This window comes from Procambarus clarkii, chromosome 8 (genome assembly GCF_040958095.1).
Source record: "Procambarus clarkii isolate CNS0578487 chromosome 8, FALCON_Pclarkii_2.0, whole genome shotgun sequence".
Classification (NCBI taxonomy): Eukaryota; Metazoa; Arthropoda; class Malacostraca; order Decapoda; family Cambaridae; genus Procambarus; species Procambarus clarkii.
The window spans coordinates 52,583,072-52,602,793 of NC_091157.1; positions in this window are offsets into that span (position 1 = coordinate 52,583,072).

A 19,722-nucleotide genomic window follows, 5' to 3' on the forward strand; every position below is an offset into this window, starting at 1 on the left:
TAATAATCTATATAGTCATAATTATAGCTTTAAGTATTCAATGAATAAAGTTTTTGACATTTTTACCCTTTTCCTTACCTAACATCATTTGTGCAGCATATTTTTATTTTATGTCTCACCCAGATTTAATTTCAAAATAAAACCAAACTAAATAAATTAGAAATGGGTATGTATAGCTAAGGTACACCCTTACTACTAGGTGAACAGGGGCATTTGGTGATAGTAAATGATCCCATCAGGCAGGGCTCATCACCTTCTCTCATATTTCATGTTCACCAGTGTTTATTTACTTAATAACTACTGGTATAATATCTTGCTATTATAAAACTAATTCTACTATCATCAAACACATATTTACTTCAAGTTTCAAGCAGAGAATGCATATATAACTAACACGAAGGATTCCTCTTCACTAGATTCACCAGCTATAATATTTTGGTCATGTTCCAATATCATAAATCGATCCCAGTGTTATGTAGTAGAGAAAAAATGACTTATATCCAGTTTACGTAAAGCTACGAGTGGTCGAAACCACACTTAAATCCCGGAATGAACTTACGAAGGTTTTTCCACTTAGGGTAGTTAATTGAATACGGACGTAGCCGCCACGAAGGCGCTAAGACGGAAAACGCTCTTAGCTAAGAGGAAAAACTTTCGTAAGTACCTTCCTGAATCCGGCCCCTGGTCCGTGGGCCACGGTCGGTAGGGGAGGGCGGGATGGCTGTGGCAGCCGCGGCAGGGTTGGCCTCGGTGGTCCCCATACCCAGATGGCTTGTGACACGAGAGGGCCCCCGAGTCTGCGCGATGAGCGCCTGCAGCGTCGTCTAGTCGTTGGCCGAAAGGGGTGGAGGCTGCGACGCTGTGCCACCCGCCCCTTTGCCGGCAGGGGGCCTCTGGGAAGTGTGCTCGCCGTCAGTATCCGAGCCGCCCGAGGAGGGGGAGGCGAAACGGGTGTGTTTCGTTCCGGCCTTGGCCGGCTGTATCCTCGCACCAATGCGCTGTTGTCCTCCTGTCGACGCCGCTCGAGCCCTCTTCCGTGTTGCAGTTGCTGCGTGTTCCGGCTTCTCGCCACTGCGGAAAGAAGAAACGTAAGCATTGGTAGGACTAACAGGAAAAAAAGCAGGCAGGGAGACCCAGCTGCCGCACCAGCAAACGTCACATACACAAGTAAACGAATGTAAAAGTAAAATTAAGTGACCATAGTGAGTGAGAATAACGGACAGTAACAAATGCTAGAATAAGGGCTGGAGAGAAACTGACGAAGGAGAAGAACAGCAGCAGCAAGGAGCGCAGAGCCTAGGCACACCCCCCGAGCCGGGCGGCCTAAAGGGGGGGGGGGGGCGTGAGGCTGGGGATCAAACGAGAACAACAGGGAAGTGAGAAGAGAAACGTCGCCTAACGGCAACTGACAGAAAAAGCAGGACCAAGCCTTAGGAAGGGCTTAAGTACTTAAGAACAAAGAAAAAGTTGACAATAAAAAAGTCACCTTAAATAGAATAACTCGCAAGTATGGAAGAATAGGACGATGAACAGAGGAAAAATGGGGGGGGGGGACAACCTGTATACACAACAACTAGTATGACCTAGCTGAAAGTGACTTAGTGACTCAAGACTGTAAGCGAGAATTAAACAAAACATAATTGGAAAGCCAGAGATAAGTAAATTAAAACAAGAAACTGGACCCATGCTTAAATTGCGACAAAATTGCAGAGAAGAGTATAAGTCAATGGCAAGACCAATGAACTAAAGATTAAAGGCAAAAGGCATAAGCAAAGCTAAATTGCAGGTGGAAAATGCAGAGCTTCATACACAATGTAAAAATTATATCTGAAACCACAGTTAAATAATATAGATAATTATAAAACACCAAAATAGGAGCAGACTCCCTGTCGAATAACGTGCCGTGATGGATACAAAACATGAATGCAAGGCCAATAAAACAGCAAGATAGGCATGAGGCTTAAGCAATGCTAGAAAATGCAGAGAATAAATAGCGGAGTAAATACAAGACATAACTGAAAGCTAAACAATTAAATAGATTAAAACAGTATTATTAATATCCTTGTATTTAAAGCTGAACAATTAAAATAGATTAAAACAGTATTATTCATGGTATAGTTTGGTTAGATTAAAACAGTATTATTCATGGTATAGTTTGGATAGATTAAAACAGTATTATTCATGGAATAGTTTGGTTAGATTAAAACAGTATTATTCTCAAAAGTGAAATTCAAAAATTATTTGAGTATCCCTCTAGAAATGGACACTGCTTTAACACTGCAACAGTATTATTAAAGTAAATACAAGACATAACTGAAAGCTGAACAATGTAATAAATTAATTTTAGAAAATCTTAAATAAATAATATAAATAACATAGCAAGACCAAAAAAATGGACAGACTGCTTGACGGCAGGGCGCCTACACTTAAGGTAGTGGAACTGAATAGGGAGAATGAGAGGGAACGTGTACGTGTGGGAACAACATGGCGGCTACACCGGACGAACGAAAACGTCTGGGTACAAACATGCCGGGCTATCAGACAAAAACGTCTGGGACGAACATAATGGGCTACACAGGCCAGACAAAACATCTGGGGACGAACAAGCCGGGTTACACTGGACAGACAAAATGTCTGGGACGAACATGCCGGGCTACACCGGCAAGACAAAACGTCTAGTTACGAACAAGCCGGGCTACACCGGTCAGACAAAACGTCTGGGACGACCATACCGGGCTACACCGGCCAGACAAAACGTCTGGGTACGAACAAGCCAGGCTACACCTGTCAGACTAAACGTCTGGGATGAACATGCCGGGCTACACCGGCCAGACAAAACGTCTGGGTACGAACATACCGGGCTATCCTGGCCAGACAAAACGTCTGGGTACGAACATGCTGGGCTACCAGGGGGGAAGGCAAAACATCGGAGACGAACATGCCGGGCTACACCTGCCAGACAAAACGTCGGGTACGAACAAGCTGGCTACACTGGTCAGACAAAACATCTGGGAACAACGTGCTGGGCTATACCGGTCAGACGAAATGTCTGGGAACACTCGTGCCGGCAACACCAGTCAGACACAACATCTGGGAGCAAACGTACCGGCAACACCAGTCAGACGAAACGTCTGGGAACAAACATGCCGAGCTACACCGGTCGGACCTGTCAGCCACCCGTAACATAACAGGAAAAAGCCCGGGACCCGGGGCTCAAGGGGCGGCATAGGGCAAACAAGCCACTGCATGCCTGGCCATAGAAGCTGTAGTGCCCCCCCCCCCCCCCAGCCTGGGCCATTGAGACAGCAGAAGATGAGAAGGCTCTCGGCTAAGCCCCACCCTAAGCCTGATGCCAAGGCAGCCCTTAGGCAAGGAAGCTTCAGGGCCTGCCCACCGGGACACCGCCACCACATGGGCGTCTCCTGCTCGTGGGCGTGAGGAAGAGGGACAGGAAGGAAGCGAAACACAACCCAGGGCAAGCGCTTCACGGAGCGCCATGCCACGTGAGTGATGCCGACCTTGACATGGGCCCATAGAGTTGGGCCCTAGGGACAGAAATAACTATTATAACCTGGCCACATGGCGTGACCGCCAAGGGCGACGCCAGGCCGCTCGCAGGGAGCCCGGCCAGGCATGCACGACCAAGCACAGCACGAACCATAGCCCCTAGGTACAAGCCCAGGGGACACAGCATACTGGGCTCCAGAATGGACGCCTGGGAGGGCAGGAAGGAAGCGAAGGGCACACCTGGGGCAAGTACTCCACCAAGCTCCAAGCCACGTGGGCGCCGCCGACCGGGCTTGGGCCCCTAGGGCCGAGCCCAAGGTGCACAGGACCACTGAAACCTGGCCATGTGGCGTCGCCGCAGAGGGCGACGCCAGGCCACTTGTAGGGAGCCTGGCCGGGCATAGCACGAACCAAGGCCCCTAGGGGCACGCCTAGGGAACACGGCAGACTGGTGCCCCTAGTGCACGTCTGGGAGGAAGCGCTACCTGGCGCGGCCCGCATGGGGCACGGCGGAGGACACACGCCGGCTCGGGCATTGCGGCAGCAACAGTCACGTCTTGTAGGGCGCAACTGCATACCACAGACAGGCGAACGGGCAAAAGGCCCTAGAGAACTAGCTAAGGCGGCAAGGACGGACCGCGAGGGATGGCGCTAGGCACACGCTGACACTGGGGACAGTCCTGACTAAAATTGAACAGAAAACCTCTCTTTACCTTAGGGTTGGCTGAGTAGGGCAGGGGGCCCCCTGCCGTATCAGCCTTGGAGGTCAAAGGCCCTGTAGGATCAGGGAGCATCAGATCTGGGACCATGGTAGCGGGCGTGAGGTCCATTGCTTGAGAAGTCCCGTGTACACCGTAAATCGGACTGGAAATGCAGTATAGAGTACTGGCCCACATGTCATTGAGGCGCAGCGCAGTTTTGTGGAGCGCTTCGTGAGCCGCGGATCGTGGCGGGAATGGAGTGAGGGCAAGACCTCTCCTCTCACGCTATTTATATGCCACCCAGACTGGCCGCACTGCGCCTGCGGAACGCACTGCGCAATTGTCTCTTCCTTCCCGATCAGAAACTCCACCGCTTTTCGTGCCAAAAGCAGCGTCCATTTTCTATTGTACACTGCCACACAAGGGCTGGGATCAGTTCGTATGAGATGCAGGTTTAAAAATAATAATATAAATAAAATTGTTCTTCATTTTTATAAATTGACAAGAAGATTTTGGATAAATTGTTAGGATGTCGTCCAGTACACCAGATTCAATGAAATAGTTACGCAGTTGGTTGTACAATAGGCCAGGAGGTCTGAAATCTTTTAGTTTCACATTCAACAATATAGTGTTCTAGTGACTACATTAAAGGTTTGTCACCGAGTTTACAATCTGAATATTCTGGTAGTGGCTCAGCCTCACTAAACTGCCAGATGTGCCTATAGCCAAGGCGAATTCGCGCAATGACTACGTCACATTGCCTGGTCCGGCTACTGTGCTGACCATGCAAATACCTATTATTACAAAAAGTTGTCATAGATTTTAATACTGCAGCTTTCAGGTCTCTGGGAATTTCTTAATTCTTCTAAATCTGAAGTAATATCTTTAATTTTTATGTGTTTAATAATTGCATTAGATAGTCCAAAGTCATAATCAGTATTTTCTTTCCTGCAAGCCTCATTGGCCAATCGATCTGCAAAGTCATGTTTTTCAACTCCAACATGGGATGATATCCACACAAATTTTATACAATAGTTATTATCATTGGCCAAATTGGATTCCATTAAATATTACAAGCTACTTCAGACATACATTGTGATGGGTTATTTAAGGACTGCAGAGCACTTTTAGAGTCACAAAATATCACTCCACCCCCGTTGAGCTTAAGGTACTAAGTGGCTAGATAAATACCCAATAGTTCAGTCTGAATCATGCTTGCTCAGTTGTTCAATCTCTGTGTACTAGACATGATCATTTCATTCTCTTTATACACTGCTAATGCACAACCTGTTCTACCAGTGCCTAATTGCACAGAACCATCAATAATAGGATATAGTAGGCATATGATTCAGTTGGTTTCAGATTTTGTAGATGACTGTCAATAGCTTCTACTGTTATACATCTCACAGAACTGTGAAACATTAGTAAGTCTGGGACACTGCGTTGCCTAGATAATAGTCTTTTGGTCACCTAAACGTTTCTCACAACTTTGATGTAAATTATCTGTCCATGTGCGTGTGTACCATCCTAGCAGTCTTCACCTTGTTGTGTTAACAGAATCAAGAAATAGCTTTCTAACCTATATTATTCCAGGTGCCTTCTCTTCGTCTCACCTATGTTTAGTGCTTTGCATTTGTCAGTGTTAAAGGAAAGTGACCATCTGTCCGACCATCGCTTGAGTGCATCTAGATCTCCTTGTACTCTCCCTCAAACGTCTTCGTTTGTAAATCTCAGCAATTATGCATAATCCGCAAACAAGGATACTTAAGACTTTCTTCTGTTAGTTTGATGACATCTGCATGACCCCAAATGATCTCGCGGGGGTACACTACTTGGGTTTTTTAATACTGGCAACTATTCGCCGCTGAATTCTCTTCTTTCGGCATTACCCTCTGTTTCCAACCAATGATATGTTCTCTACTCCACACCAGCACTCCTTTACTTATGAAAGCCAGGTCTTTAATTTTGGGATGGAAACCTACTAAAAGGGTCCGAGTTACACCTTTGTTGATTATCAATGAAAATACAGACAGCTAACCCTTCTTCCCTTAGTTTTATCATTTTTAATTAAACATAACATTTTTAAATTCGAATGACATTAACTGAGAATGGTCGATAATGAAGCTACTGTGTAGTTTAGTGGCTCCTGTGTCCTTTCATTCTGGCACGTTGGCACTACATTGGCTGTCTTCCATTCCTTTGGCAACTCCCTCTTTTTCAGTGATGAGTCGAAGAGTTAATGGGAGGTTCAAGTCCGCAGCTACATCTTTCAGTCTCCACAAATACCATTTGTTGTTTATATTGAACTCGCCTAATTGTACTCACCAATTTGGGCCTGCAGAATCGAGCTTTAACTCTTGGACCCCGCTTTTCTAGTCGTTGGTTGTTTAATGCAATGACTCCTGACCTATTTCTCTATCATTCCTATTTTTAAATTTATGAATGGAGTTAGCCTCTACAACCTGCTCCTTTAGGTCATTCCATTTACTCACTACCCTTACGCTAAAAGAAAATTTTCTAACAAATGCTTTGACACAACTGAGTCTCAAGCTTTTATCCGTGCCATCTTGTTCTATTGTTATTCATTGTAAATATTGTCTGTTTCCCACCTTGTCAATCCCTCCAAGTATTTTATACGTCTGTATCATGTCCCCCCTTTCCCTCCTCTTTGCTTACGTTGTCAGGTTTAGTTCCTTCAGTCTGTCTTCGTACCTCATCCCTCGGAGCTCTGGGACGAGTCTCGTTGCAAACTTCTGCACCTTTTCGAACTTCCTTTTGTGTTTTTTAAGATTGGGGCTCCATGATAGAGCGGCATACTTTAAGACTGGCCTCACATAGGCGGAATAAAATTATCTAAAAGGCTCTTTCTTCAAGTTTCTGAAGGATGTTCTGACTTTTGCCACAGTAGAGTATGCGGCTGACGTTATTCTATTTATATGAGCCTCTGGAGTTAGGATTGGTATTATGTCCACTCTCAGGTCTTTTTCTCAAGACGTTATTTGAGAGGTAGTTTCCCTTCACCGTAAATTGGCCTATCGGTCTCCTGACTCCTGTCCGCATTTCCATCACATTGCACTTGTTGTTGTTGAACACTAGCAGCCACTTCTCGAACCAGCTCTGCAACCTGTTCAAGTCATCCTGGAGAATCCTAAAATCCTCATCTGTCAACCCTCCTCATTAGTTTTGCATCATCTGCAAACATTGATATAAAAGACTCGACTCCTGCAGTCAAGTCTTATTTACATAAATGCGGAAAAGTTTGGTCTTTGAGGCACCCCGCTTGTTACTCTATTCTCTTCCGACTCTTCGAACCTTCACTGTCACTCTCTGACACCTGTCTGTCAGGGAATTCCTTACCCAAGATAGTGCATTTCCGCCAACTCCCGCCTGCCTCTCACATTTGTATAATTGATCTGTGTGGTATTCTATCAAAGACTTTTTGGCAGTCCAATGTTCCACAGTCACATCCATATTGATTTGATTACCAATTTTCTCTTCAGATTGTCTGATAAAAATGATAATGTACAAGATTCTTTACAAATTAATACTCACATCTTTAATAAGAAAGGAAACAAGAAAATAACATTTATTTCTTGAACGTTAAAAGAAGACGCTCGTGCTACTGGGTGAAACTCTGGACTGTGAGGCCGCGGAGGACGCTCCCACAGCTGGACTGTGAGGCCGCGGAGGACGCTCCCACAGCTGGACTGTGAGGCCGCGGAGGACGCTCCCACAGCTGGGCTACGAGGCCGCGGAGGACGCTCCCACAGCTGGGCTACGAGGCCGCGGAGGACGCTCCCACAGCTGGACTGTGAGGCCGCGGAGGACGCTCCCACAGCTGGGCTACGAGGCCGCGGAGGACGCTCCCACAGCTGGGCTACGAGGCCGCGGAGGACTCTCCCACAGCTGGGCTACGAGGCCGCGGAGGACGCTCCCACAGCTGGACTGTGAGGCCGCGGAGGACGCTCCCACAGCTGGGCTACGAGGCCGCGGAGGACGCTCCCACAGCTGGGCTACGAGGCCGCGGAGGACGCTCCCACAGCTGGGATACGAGGCCGCGGAGGACGCTCCCACAGCTGGGCTACGAGGCCGCGGAGGACGCTCCCACAGCTGGACTGTGAGGCAGCGGAAGACGCTCCCACAGCTGGGCTACGAGGCCGCGGAGGACGCTCCCACAGCTGGGCTACGAGGCCGCGGAGGACGCTCCCACAACTGGGATACGAGGCCGCGGAGGACGCTCCCACAGCTGGGCTACGAGGCCGCGGAGGACGCTCCCACAGCTGGGCTACGAGGCCGCGGAGGACGCTCCCACAGCTGGGATACGAGGCCGCGGAGGACGCTCCCACAGCTGGGCTACGAGGCCGCGGAGGATGCTCCCACAGCTGGGCTACGAGGCCGCGGAGGACGCTCCCACAGCTGGACTGTGAGGCCGCGGAGGACGCTCCCACAGCTGGACTGCGAGGCCGCGGAGGACGCTCCCACAGCTGGACTGTGAGGCCGCGGAGGACGCTCCCACAGCTGGGATACGAGGCCGCGGAGGACGCTCCCACAGCTGGGCTACGAGCCCGCGGAGGACGCTCCCACAGCTGGGCTACGAGGCCGCGGAGGACGCTCCCACAGCTGGACTGCGAGGCCGCGGAGGACGCTCCCACAGCTGGACTGTGAGGCCGCGGAGGACGCTCCCACAGCTGGGATACGAGGCCGCGGAGGACGCTCCCACAGCTGGGCTACGAGCCCGCGGAGGACGCTCCCACAGCTGGGCTACGAGGCCGCGGAGGACGCTCCCACAGCTGGACTACGAGGCCGCGGAGGACGCTCCCACAGCTGGACTGTGAGGCCGCGGAGGACGCTCCCACAGCTGGACTGCGAAGCCGCGGAGGACGCTCCCACAGCTGGACTGTGAGGCCGCGGAGGACGCAATCACAGCTGGACTGTGAGGCCGCGGAGGACGCTCCCACAGCTGGACTGTGAGGACGCTCCCACAGCTGGACTGTGAGGCCGCGGGGGACGCTCCCACAGCTGGACTGTGAGGACGCTCCCACAGCTGGACTGTGAGGCCGCGGAGGACGCTCCCACAGCTGGACTGTGAGGCCGCGGAGGACGCTCCCACAGCTGCACTGTGAGGACGCTCCCACAGCTGGACTGTGAGGCCGCGGAGGACGCTCCCACAGCTGGACTGTGAGGCCGCGGTGGACGCTCCCACAGCTGGACTGTGAGGACGCTCCCACAGCTGGACTGTGAGGCCGCGGAGGACGCTCCCACAGCTGGACTGTGAGGCCGCGGAGGACGCTCCCACAGCTGGACTGCGAGGCCGCGGAGGACGCTCCCACAGCTGAACTGTGAGGACGCTCCCACAGCTGGACTGCGAGGCCGCGAAGGACGCTCCCACAGCTGGACTGTAAGGACGCTCCCACAGCTGGACTGTGAGGACGCTCCCACAGCTGGACTGTGAGGACGCTCCCACAGCTAGGCTGCGAGGCCGAGGAGGACGCTCCCACAGCTGGGCTACAAGGCCGCGGAGGACGCTCCCACAGCTGGACTACGAGGCCGCGGAGGACGCTCCCACAGCTGGACTGCGAGGCGGCGGAGGACGCTCCCACAGCTGGACTGCGAGGCGGCGGAGGACGCTCCCACAGCTGGACTACGAGGCCGCGGAGGACGCTCCCACAGCTGGACTGTGAGGCCGCGGAGGACGCTCCCACAGTTGGACTGTGAGGCGGCGGAGGACGCTCCCACAGCTGGACTGTGAGGCCGCGGAGGACGCTCCCACAGCTGGACTGTGAGGCCGCGGAGGACGCTCCCACAGCTGGACTGTGAGGCCGCGGAGGACGCTCCCACAGCTGGACTGTGAGGCCGCGGAGGACGCTCCCACAGCTGGACTGTGAGGCCGCGGAGGACGCTCCCACAGCTGGACTGTAAGGACGTTCCCACAGCTGGACTGTGAGGCCGCGGAGGACGCTCCCACAGCTGGACTGCGAGGCCGCGGAGGACGCTCCCACCGCTGGGCTACGAGGCCGCGGAGGACGCTCCCACAGCTGGACTGTGAGGCCGCGGAGGACGCTCCCATAGCTGGACTGCGAGGTGGCGGAGGACGCTCCCACAGCTGGACTGTGAGGACGCTCCCACAGCTGGACTGTGAGGACGCTCCCACAGCTGGACAGTGAGGACGCTCCCACAGCTGGGCTGCGAGGCCGCGGAGGACGCTCCCACAGCTGGACTGCGAGGCGGCGGAGGACGCTCCCACAGCTGGAATACGAGGCCGCGGAGGACGCTCCCACAGCTGGACTGTGAGGCCGCGGAGGACGCTCCCACAGCTGGACTGTGAGGCCGCGGAGGACGCTCCCACAGCTGGACTGTGAGGCCGCGTAGGACGCTCCCACAGCTGGACTGCGAGGTGGCGGAGGACGCTCCCACAGCTGGACTGTGAGGACGCTCCCACAGCTGGACTGTGAAGACGCTCCCACAGCTGGGCTGCTAGGCCGCGGAGGACGCTCCCACAGCTGGACTGCGAGGCGGCGGAGGACGCTCCCACAGCTGGACTACGAGGCCGCGGAGGACGCTCCCACAGCTGGACTGTGAGGCCGAGAAGGACGCTCCCACAGCTGGACTGTGAGGACGCTCCCACAGCTGGACTGCGAGGCGGCGGAGGACGCTCCCACAGCTGGACTGTGAGGACGCTCCCACAGCTGGACTGTGAGGACGCTCCCACAGATGGACTGTGAGGACGCTCCCACAGCTGGACTGCGAGGCGGCAGAGGACGCTCCCACAGCTGGACTACGAGGCCGCGGAGGACGCTCCCACAGCTGGACTGTGAGGCCGCGGAGGACGCTCCCACAGCTGGACTGTGAGGCCGCGGTGGACGCTCCCACAGCTGGACTGCGAGGCCGCGGAGGACGCTCCCTCAGCTGGACTGTGAGGCCGTGGAGGACGCTCCCACAGCTGGACTGTGAGGCCGCGGAGGACGCTCCCACAGCTGGACTGTGAGGCCGCGGAGGACGCTCCCACAGCTGGACTGTGAGGCCGCGGAGGACGCTCCCACAGCTGGACTGTGAGGACGCTCCCACAGCTGGACTGTGAGGCCGCGGGGGACGCTCCCACAGCTGGACTGTGAGGACGCTCCCACAGCTGGACTGTGAGGCCGCGGAGGACGCTCCCACAGCTGGACTGTGAGGCCGCGGAGGACGCTCCCACAGCTGCACTGTGAGGACGCTCCCACAGCTGGACTGTGAGGCCGCGGAGGACGCTCCCACAGCTGGACTGTGAGGCCGCGGTGGACGCTCCCACAGCTGGACTGTGAGGACGCTCCCACAGCTGGACTGTGAGGCCGCGGAGGACGCTCCCACAGCTGGACTGTGAGGCCGCGGAGGACGCTCCCACAGCTGGACTGCGAGGCCGCGGAGGACGCTCCCACAGCTGAACTGTGAGGACGCTCCCACAGCTGGACTGCGAGGCCGCGAAGGACGCTCCCACAGCTGGACTGTAAGGACGCTCCCACAGCTGGACTGTGAGGACGCTCCCACAGCTGGACTGTGAGGACGCTCCCACAGCTAGGCTGCGAGGCCGAGGAGGACGCTCCCACAGCTGGGCTACAAGGCCGCGGAGGACGCTCCCACAGCTGGACTACGAGGCCGCGGAGGACGCTCCCACAGCTGGACTGCGAGGCGGCGGAGGACGCTCCCACAGCTGGACTGCGAGGCGGCGGAGGACGCTCCCACAGCTGGACTACGAGGCCGCGGAGGACGCTCCCACAGCTGGACTGTAAGGCCGCGGAGGACGCTCCCACAGTTGGACTGTGAGGCGGCGGAGGACGCTCCCACAGCTGGACTGTGAGGCCGCGGAGGACGCTCCCACAGCTGGACTGTGAGGCCGCGGAGGACGCTCCCACAGCTGGACTGTGAGGCCGCGGAGGACGCTCCCACAGCTGGACTGTGAGGCCGCGGAGGACGCTCCCACAGCTGTACTGTGAGGCCGCGGAGGACGCTCCCACAGCTGGACTGTAAGGACGTTCCCACAGCTGGACTGTGAGGCCGCGGAGGACGCTCCCACAGCTGGACTGCGAGGCCGCGGAGGACGCTCCCACCGCTGGGCTACGAGGCCGCGGAGGACGCTCCCACAGCTGGACTGTGAGGCCGCGGAGGACGCTCCCATAGCTGGACTGCGAGGTGGCGGAGGACGCTCCCACAGCTGGACTGTGAGGACGCTCCCACAGCTGGACAGTGAGGACGCTCCCACAGCTGGACAGTGAGGACGCTCCCACAGCTGGGCTGCGAGGCCGCGGAGGACGCTCCCACAGCTGGACTGCGAGGCGGCGGAGGACGCTCCCACAGCTGGAATACGAGGCCGCGGAGGACGCTCCCACAGCTGGACTGTGAGGCCGCGGAGGACGCTCCCACAGCTGGACTGTGAGGCCGCGGAGGACGCTCCCACAGCTGGACTGTGAGGCCGCGTAGGACGCTCCCACAGCTGGACTGCGAGGTGGCGGAGGACGCTCCCACAGCTGGACTGTGAGAACGCTCCCACAGCTGGACTGTGAAGACGCTCCCACAGCTGGGCTGCTAGGCCGCGGAGGACGCTCCCACAGCTGGACTGCGAGGCGGCGGAGGACGCTCCCACAGCTGGACTACGAGGCCGCGGAGGACGCTCCCACAGCTGGACTGTGAGGCCGCGGAGGACGCTCCCACAGCTGGACTGTGAGGCCGCGGAGGACGATCCCACAGCTGGACTGTGAGGCCGCGTAGGACGCTCCCACAGCTGGACTGTGAGGCCGCCGAGGACGCTCCCACAGCTGGACTGTGAGGCAGCGGAGGACGCTCCCACAGCTGGACTGTGAGGCCGCGGAGGACGCTCCCACAGCTGGACTGTGAGGACGCTCCCACAGCTGAACTGCGAGGCCGCGAAGGACGCTCCCACAGCTGGACTGTGAGGACGCTCCCACAGCTGGACTGCGAGGTGGCGGAGGACGCTCCCACAGCTGGACTGTGAGGACGCTCCCACAGCTGGACTGTGAGGACGCTCCCACAGCTGGACTGTGAGGACGCTCCCACAGCTGGACTGTGAAGACGCTCCCACAGCTGGGCTGCTAGGCCGCGGAGGACGCTCCCACAGCTGGACTGCGAGGCGGCGGAGGACGCTCCTACAGCTGGACTACGAGGCCGCGGAGGACGCTCCCACAGCTGGACTGTGAGGCCGCGGAGGACGCTCCCACAGCTGGACTGTGAGGCCGCGGAGGACGATCCCACAGCTGGACTGTGAGGCCGCGTAGGACGCTCCCACAGCTGGACTGTGAGGCCGCCGAGGACGCTCCCACAGCTGGACTGTGAGGCAGCGGAGGACGCTCCCACAGCTGGACTGTGAGGCCGCGGAGGACGCTCCCACAGCTGGACTGTGAGGACGCTCCCACAGCTGAACTGCGAGGCCGCGAAGGACGCTCCCACAGCTGGACTGTGAGGACGCTCCCACAGCTGGACTGCGAGGTGGCGGAGGACGCTCCCACAGCTGGACTGTGAGGACGCTCCCACAGCTGGACTGTGAGGACGCTCCCACAGCTGGACTGTGAGGACGCTCCCACAGCTGGGCTACGAGGCCGCGGAGGACGCTCCCACAGCTGGACTGCGAGGCGGCAGAGGACGCTCCCACAGCTGGACTACGAGGCCGCGGAGGACGCTCCCACAGCTGGACTGTAAGGCCGCGGAGGACGCTCCCACAGCTGGACTGTGAGGCCGCGGTGGACGCTCCCACAGCTGGACTGCGAGGCCGCGGAGGACGCTCCCACAGCTGGACTGTGAGGCCGTGGAGGACGCTCCCACAGCTGGACTGTGAGGCCGCGGAGGACGCTCCCACAGCTGGACTGTGAGGAAGCGGAGGACGCTCCCACAGCTGGACTGTGAGGCCGCGGAGGACGCTCCGATAGCTGGACTGTGAGGCCGCGGAGGACGCTCCCACAGCTGGACTGTAAGGACGCTCCCACTGCTGGACTGTGAGGCCGCGGAGGACGCTCCCACAGTTGGACTGTGAGGCCGCGGAGGACGCTCCCACAGCTGGACTGTGAGGCCGCGGAGGACGCTCCCACAGCTGGACTGTGAGGCCGCGGAGGACGCTCCCACAGCTGGACTGTGAGGACGCTCCCACAGCTGGACTGTGAGGCCGCGGAGGACGCTCCCACAGCTGGACTGTGAGGGCGCGGAGGACGCTCCCACAGCTGGACTGTGAGGACGCTCCCACAGCTGGAATGTGAGGCCGCGGAGGACGCTCCCACAGCTGGACTGTGAGGCCGCGGAGGACGCTCCCACAGCTGGACTGTGAGGCCGCGGAGGACGCTCCCACAGCTGGACTGTGAGGCCGCGGAGGACGCTCCCACAGCTGGACTGTGAGGACGCTCCCACAGCTGGACTGCGAGGTGGCGGAGGACGCTCCCACAGTTGGACTGTGAGGACGCTCCCACAGCTGGACTGTGAGGACGCTCCCACAGCTGGACAGTGAGGACGCTCCCACAGCTGGGCTGCGAGGCCGCGGAGGACGCTAGCCAGCTCCCACAGCTGGACTGCGAGGCGGCGGAGGACGCTCCCACAGCTGGAATGCGAGGCCGCGGAGGACGCTCCCACAGCTGGACTGTGAGGCCGCGGAGGACGCTCCCACAGCTGGACTGTGAGGCCGCGGAGGACGCTCCCACAGCTGGACTGTGAGGCCGCGTAGGACGCTCCCACAGCTGGACTGCGAGGTGGCGGAGGACGCTCCCACAGCTGGACTGTGAGGACGCTCCCACAGCTGGACTGTGAGGACGCTCCCACAGCTGGACTGTGAGGACGCTCCCACAGCTGGACTGTGAAGACGCTCCCACAGCTGGGCTGCTAGGCCGCGGAGGACGCTCCCACAGCTGGACTGCGAGGCGGCGGAGGACGCTCCCACAGCTGGACTACGAGGCCGCGGAGGACGCTCCCACAGCTGGACTGTGAGGCCGCGGAGGACGCTCCCACAGCTGGACTGTGAGGCCGCGGAGGACGATCCCACAGCTGGACTGTGAGGCCGCGTTGGACGCTCCCACAGCTGGACTGTGAGGCCGCCGAGGACGCTCCCACAGCTGGACTGTGAGGCAGCGGAGGACGCTCCCACAGCTGGACTGTGAGGCCGCGGAGGACGCTCCCACAGCTGGACTGTGAGGACGCTCCCACAGCTGAACTGCGAGGCCGCGAAGGACGCTCCCACAGCTGGACTGTGAGGACGCTCCCACAGCTGGACTGCGAGGTGGCGGAGGACGCTCCCACAGCTGGACTGTGAGGACGCTCCCACAGCTGGACTGTGAGGACGCTCCCACAGCTGGACTGTGAGGCCGCGGAGGACGCTCCCACAGCTGGACTGTGAGGACGCTCCCACAGCTGAACTGCGAGGCCGCGAAGGACGCTCCCACAGCTGGACTGTGAGGACGCTCCCACAGCTGGACTGCGAGGTGGCGGAGGACGCTCCCACAGCTGGACTGTGAGGACGCTCCCACAGCTGGACTGTGAGGACGCCCCCACAGCTGGGCTACGAGGCCGCGGAGGACGCTCCCACAGCTGGACTGCGAGGTGGCAGAGGACGCTCCCACAGCTGGACTACGAGGCCGCGGAGGACGCTCCCACAGCTGGACTGTGAGGCCGCGGTGGACGCTCCCACAGCTGGACTGCGAGGTGGCAGAGGACGCTCCCACAGCTGGACTACGAGGCCGCGGAGGACGCTCCCACGGCTGGAATGTGAGGCTGCGGAGGACGCTCCCACAGCTGGACTGTGAGGCCGCGGTGGACGCTCCCACAGCTGGACTGCGAGGCCGCGGAGGACGCTCCCACAGCTGGACTGTGAGGCCGTGGAGGACGCTCCCACAGCTGGACTGTGAGGCCGCGGAGGACGCTCCCACAGCTGGACTGTGAGGACGCGGAGGACGCTCCCACAGCTGGACTGTGAGGCCGCGGAGGACGCTCCGACAGCTGGACTGTGAGGCCGCGGAGGACGCTCCCACAGCTGGACTGTATGGACGCTCCCACTGCTGGACTGTGAGGCCGCGAAAGACGCTCCCACAGCTGGACTGTGAGGCCGCGGAGGACGCTCCCACAGCTGGACTGTGAGGCCGCGGAGGACGCTCCCACAGCTGGACTGTGAGGCCGCGGATGACGCTCCCACAGCTGGACTGTGAGGACGCTCCCACAGCTGGACTGTGAGGCCGCGGAGGACGCTCCCACAGCTGGACTGTGAGGGCGCGGAGGACGCTCCCACAGCTGGACTGTGAGGACGCTCCCACAGCTGGAATGTGAGGCCGCGGAGGACGCTCCCACAGCTGGACTGTGAGGCCGCGGAGGACGCTCCCACAGCTGGACTGTGAGGCCGCGGAGGACGCTCCCACAGCTGGACTGTGAGGACGCTCCCACAGCTGGACTGCGAGGCCGCGAAGGACGCTCCCACAGCTGGACTGTGAGGACGCTCCCACAGCTGGACTGCGAGGTGGCGGAGGACGCTCCCACAGCTGGACTGTGAGAACGCTCCCACAGCTGGACTGTGAGGACGCTCCCACAGCTGGGCTGCGAGGCCGCAGAGGACGCTCCCACAGCTGGGCTACAAGGCCGCGGAGGACGCTCCCACAGCTGGACTACGAGGTCGCGGAGGACGCTCCCACAGCGGACTGCGAGGCGGCGGAGGACGCTCCCACAGCTGGCCTGCGAGGCGGCGGAGGACGCTCCCACAGCTGGACTACGAGGCCGCGGAGGACGCTACCACAGCTGGACTGTGAGGCCGCGGAGGACGCTCCCACAGCTGGACTGTGAGGACGCTCCCACAGCTGGACTGTGAGGACGCTCCCACAGCTGGACTGTGAGGCCGCGGAGGACGCTCCCACAGCTGGACTGTGAGGCCGCGTAGGACGCTCCCACAGCTGGACTGCGAGGTGGCGGAGGACGCTCCCACAGCTGGACTGTGAGGACGCTCCCACAGCTGGACTGTGAGGACGCTCCCACAACTGGGCTGCAAGGCCGCGGAGGACGCTCCCACAGCTGGACTGCGAGGCGGCGGAGGAAGCTCCCACAGCTGGACTACGAGGCCGCGGAGGACGCTCCCACAGCTGGACTGTGAGGCCGCGGAGGACGCTCCCACAGCTGGACTGTGAGGCCTCGGAGGACGCTCCCACAGCTGGACTGTGAGGCCGCGTAGGACGCTCCCACATCTGGACTGTGAGGCCGCAGAGGACGCTCCCACAGCTGGACTGTGAGGACGCTCCCACAGCTGGACTGTGAGGCCGCGAAGGACGCTCCCACAGCTGGACTGTGAGGCTGCGGAGGACGCTCCCACAGCTGGACTGTGAGGACGCTCCCACAGCTGGACTGTGAGGACGCTTCCACAGCTGGACTGCGAGGCGGCGGAGGACGCTCCCACAGCTGGACTGTGAGGCCGCAGAGGACGCTCCCACAGCTGGACTGTGAGGACGCTCCCACAGCTGGACTGTGAGGCCGCGGAGGACGCTCCCACAGCTGGACTGTGAGGCTGCGGAGGACGCTCCCACAGCTGGACTGTGAGGACGCTCCCACAGCTGGACTGTGAGGACGCTTCCACAGCTGGACTGCGAGGCGGCGGAGGACGCTCCCACAGCTGGACTGCGAGGACGCTCCCACAGCTGGACTGTGAGGACGCTCCCACAGCTGGACTGTGAGGCCGCGGAGGACGCTCCGACAGCTGGACTGCGAGGCGGCGGAGGACGCTCCCACAGCTGGACTGCGAGGACGCTCCCACAGCTGGACTGTGAGGACGCTCCCACAGCTTGACTGTGAGGCCGCTGAGGACGCTCCCACAGCTGGACTGTGAGGACGCTCCCACAGCTGGACTGTGAGGACGCTCCCACAGCTGGGCTACGAGGCCGCGGAGGACGCTCCCACAGCTGGACTGTGAGGACGCTCAAACAGCTGGACTGCGAGGCCGCGACGGACGCTCCCACAGCTGGACTGTGAGGAAGCTCCCACAGCTGGACTGCGAGGCGGCGGAGGACGCTCCCACAGCTGGACTGTGAGGACGCTCCCACAGCTGGACTGCGAGGCCGCGAAGGACGCTCCCACAGCTGGACTGTGAGGACGCTCCCACAGCTGGACTGCGAGGTGGCGGAGGACGCTCCCACAGCTGGACTGTGAGGACGCTCCCACAGCTGGGCTACGAGGCCGCGGAGGACGCTCCCACAGCTGGACTGCGAGGCGGCAGACGACGCTCCCACAGCTGGACTACGAGGCCGCGGAGGACGCTCCCACAGCTGGACTGTGAGGCCGCGGAGGACGCTCCCACAGCTGGACTGTGAGGCCGCGGTGGACGCTCCCACAGCTGGACTGCGAGGCCGCGGAGGACGCTTCCACAGCTGCACTGTGAGGCCGCGGAGGACGCTCCCACAGCTGGACTGTGAGGCCGCGGAGGACGCTCCCACAGCTGGACTGTAAGTACGCTCCCACAGCTGGACTGTGAGGCCGCGGAGGACGCTCTCACAGCTGGACTGTGAGGCCGCGGAGGACGCTCCCACAGCTGGACTGTGAGGCCGCGGAGGACGCTCCCACAGCTGGACTGTGAGGACGCTCCCACAGCTGGACTGTGAGGCCGCGGAGGACGCTCCCACAGCTGGACTGTGAGGACGCTCCCACAGCTGAACTGCGAGGCCGCGAAGGACGCTCCCACAGCTGGACTGTGAGGACGCTCCCACAGCTGGACTGTGAGGACGCTCCCACAGCTGAACTGCGAGGCCGCGAAGGACGCTCCCACAGCTGGACTGTGAGGACGCTCCCACAGCTGGACTGCGAGGTGGCGGAGGACGCTCCCACAGCTGGACTGTGAGGACGCTCCCACAGCTGGACTGTGAGGACGCTCCCACAGCTGGGCTACGAGGCCGCGGAGGACGCTCCCACAGCTGGACTGCGAGGCGGCAGAGGACGCTCCCACAGCTGGAGTACGAGGCCGCGGAGGACGCTCCCACAGCTGGACTGTGAGGCCGCGGAGGACGCTCCCACAGCTGGACTGTGAGGCCGCGGTGGACGCTCCCCAGCAAACAATTTTAGGTTGCCACAACATATCTGGAAAGTATTTGAAAGTATTGGAAACGTTTGTTTTATCGTATCAGATACGATATTGTGTGTGGACTTAAATAGGTTTCCAAAACTTATAACCAAGACATATGTATCTAACACTAATTTGAGATGTTGTGGCAACTTACACTCCTAACATGAGTCATTCATAATCCATTCATACACCAATATGAATCTCTTGTGAAAGGTTTGAGCCTTATCTGAACCCTTTTCACATCTTTGTGTTTAAAGTTAAATTTCTTGAAATTAAATTATATTATTTTATATTATATTATATTATTTTTATTATATTTTATTTTATAATTTATTATTATTTTTCTTATATTTTTTTATATTATATTAGTGTTTTCAATTTAAATATTAAAACCAATTTAAGGGTAAAAAAATCAAATAATTTATATTTCTTTTATTATTTACTAACAAATCAGCAAAAATACAAAAA